The sequence below is a fragment of the Durio zibethinus genome, chromosome 18 (assembly GCF_047325235.1).
Source record: "Durio zibethinus cultivar Kanyao isolate XHJ-2024 chromosome 18, ASM4732523v1, whole genome shotgun sequence".
NCBI classification, from domain to species: Eukaryota; Viridiplantae; Streptophyta; class Magnoliopsida; order Malvales; family Malvaceae; genus Durio; species Durio zibethinus.
The window spans coordinates 2,333,956-2,337,412 of NC_143179.1; the positions used below are offsets into that span (position 1 = coordinate 2,333,956).

The 3,457-nt window shown below is 32.3% G+C and overlaps 1 pseudogene; it reads left to right on the top strand.

Annotated features, from left to right (window-relative positions):
- The first annotated feature begins 214 nt into the window (after positions 1–214).
- LOC111300251 (1-aminocyclopropane-1-carboxylate oxidase homolog 1 pseudogene) lies at positions 215–2,558 on the top strand (annotated as a pseudogene).
- Positions 2,559–3,457: the final 899 nt, after the last annotated feature.

A 3,457-nucleotide genomic window follows, 5' to 3' on the forward strand; every position in this document is an offset into this window, starting at 1 on the left:
TTTTTACACTATCTCTCTAATTTAAAAGAGGATAGAATTCAATAAAGTTGTAGCACTTCCTTAATTGATCTCTCTCTCGAACGTGCTCATTAATTACTTTATGCTTTGATATCTCTATATCTTTAAAGTTTCATTCTCGACCGGCGAATCTTTTCTACATTCCGTACACTTTTTCGTTTTCTAGACCTTTTCTTAAATCACTCTCCGGAAGGAAATGGTGGTCACAACACCGGGTGACATTCAGGCAGAAGATTTCAAATTCAACTGTGATTGGAAAAATGAAGTGAAGGCTTTTGATGAGTCAAAAGCTGGCGTAAAAGGCCTTGTAGATGCCGGAGTGTCAAAGATCCCCCTAATGTTCAACCACAAGCATAATGAGCTCCAGTATTTCCTAGTTTCCACCAACACTAACATTGAAATACAGCTTATTGATTTCGATGGCATCAATAAAGATGCAAGTTTGCGTAATAAGATAATTGATGAAGTTAGAAATGCTTGTGAAAAATGGGGTTTCTTTCAGGTGATCAATCATGGAATTCGAGCAAGCATTCTAGACGAAATGATCAATGGAATTCGTAGATTTCATGAACAAGACTTGGAGGTAAAGAAAGGGTACTACACCCGCGATTATAACACAAAAAATGTGTTGTACAACTCCAATTATAACTTGCACGAGGCACCCCCAGCTTGTTGGAGGGATACCTTGACTTTCATTACAGGAATCAATCCCCTCTCAGGCCTGAAGAATTGCCAGTAACATGCAGGTATGTGCATATCATGATTCATAAGTCTTTTTTAAATTTTATTTCATTCTCATGCATTCTTTTTTGCTAACGATATTTTGTTTGAGATATTCACAGAGACATAATAATAAAACTACACAGATGAAATAATGAAGTTGGCGAAAACGATATACGAATTCCTCTCAGAAGCTCTCGGCCTCAATCCCAACCATCTCAAGGACATGGGTTGTGCCGATGGCATATTTGCTCCCTGCCATTACTACCCCGCCTGCCCAGAGCCGCAGCTGACTATGGGTGCAACAAGACATGTTGATAGTGGTTTCATTACAATTCTTTTACAAGACCAAATTGGTGGCCTCCAAGTCCTCTATGAAAGTCAATGGATTGATGTTATACCTGTCCCTGGAGCTCTAGTTGTAAACGTAGGGTTGCTACTACAGGCAAGTCTACAACTTGTCCCCTTCTTCTACTGATTTTTCAATGACTAAATTTTATTTGCCGTTAAACCTTGAGAAAAAAAAATTAATCTACATTACGTCCAATTTATCTGACTGACATTTTTGGGTAAATTTTACAATCAAATTACCCATGAATTTGAAGCAATAACTTCACCAATGTTTAACGAAGTAAAGATATTCCCCTTAGGAATCCCAAAATGAAGCTACTAGCTAGGTCTCTAGGTTAACTAAGTAACTTTACGATTGAGACATTAAAAAAAATCCCATTAAGTTTTTTTTTTCATTTTTTTGTGTATGCATGTAGACTCTCATTTCAGCTCTGCATGTAGCTTTGCTTTAAGAAAAAAAAAACTTTTTGAACAAATTTTTTTTAAAATCATATTTATAACTTAAAATAATTTTTCTATTTACTTGATATATAGAAAATTAGTCAAAATATATACCTGTTAAATGGAATCCAATTTATTGCTAAGAGTATGTTTATATATTTATTTCGTTGAAGAAAGAGGATTTGAATTTAATTTTTTGAGTAAAAATATGTACATACATATATATATATATATATATATATATTATCATTAAATCAAATGCTTGAGGGTTGCTATAGTAGTTTATCTTGGAGCTTCCTTTCCCCTTTTTTTGTTGCTTTGAATGAAAATAATTAATTTTTATTTGATCTATTTTCTGAGCATATCAAATAGTTAAAAGCACAGTTCTAATAATCTTTTGGCAATAATATTTTTTCTATCCTTGTATATTGCATCTTCATGCTCAAATTCCAACCTTATACTAAAAATTTTAGAGCACAAAGGAACTATCAAGTTACAATAATTTTTTATTGCAATTAAACATTTGATTCAATGATTGATGTGTATATCTCTTGTTCTAATAGTAGGGTAGGGTTCAAATCCTGCTTCTTTGATTAAAAAAAAAGTTGCAATATTTATGTATTTAAATGCAGTTTTTTACGTTAGAGTTCATATGTTAAAACTGAGTGGTTTTTGTTTTTGCTTTTTTTTTTTCTTTTTTGCATTTTTCTTCACAACTAATCTCCAACGATAAGTTTAAAAGCCCTTTATCATAGGGTGGTGGCGAAAAATGAAGGGCCAAGGGTTTCTGTGCCATGCGTGTTTAGAACTCATCATCATCCGGAGAATAGCACTATGCTGTACGGACCAATTAAGGAATTTGTGTCTGAAGAAAACCCTCCAACCTACGGTGAAATCACCATCAAAGAAATTATCACTCATAAACACTCGACAAGCACTGAGGACAGTTCACAACAAGGTCGCAACTTGCTACCATCTCCACTACCCCAATTTAAGCTCTGAGCTTAATTAATTAATTTGCTATATAGAAAATGTTAATTTTGCAAACAGACCTGACTTTTGAGATGACAAACATAGTAAAATATTAAAAAAATCTTCGTTTTGAAGGTTGAATATTCATATACGATGCTATTATTATTGTCTTACGAAGTTCAAATTCAGATCATTCAGGGCATGTCTCAAGTTGAATTGTTGTTTTTCTTATATTCCTTTAGTTTCATATGTCAAGCAAGTCCATTTGTAGACTTAAATTTGGGATTTATACATTAACAAATTGTCATTTGTTATTTCAGATTGTAATACAATTATACGAGGATGGAAGTAACTATTTTTTAGAAATGTTTACAAATTGTGATATTGTAAATTGTATTAAATCATGTTTTAATTTTTTAAAATTATCTTGTCTGAAAGTTGTAATTAGAAAGTATTATCTTCGTATATGTATTTGGAAATGGATTTTCTTGTAAGAGAGGTAACTATAAATAATGCTAAACCAAATATTAGTTATTAGAAATGAAAGTTTAAACTCATTTGGGGGATTTTAAGAAACCAAAAGGATCGTTACCAAATCCATTTGCATATTATTTACATACTCCCATCACCCCTTTTTCTTCTTCTTTTTTTTTTCACTTATTTTGTTGGGCTTCTTGGTTTATGGCCTTCTTGCCTGAGGTATTTTCGGGCTTAAACTTAGAAGACTATTGGCATTAGACCTTCAATTGGGTGGGTTAGGATGAATTTGGGCCGGATCAATTTAATATGAATCATTTTGGATTTTAAATAATCGGATTAATTCTGAATTTGGTTATTTTAGTTTCAAGTTGTTTTGTGTTCGATTCAAATAATTTCTTATTCGAGTCAATTTGAGTTCGAATCATTTTAGTTCAAAAATTTTAGATTTGACACCTAAGTTATTTGGGTTTAAGTA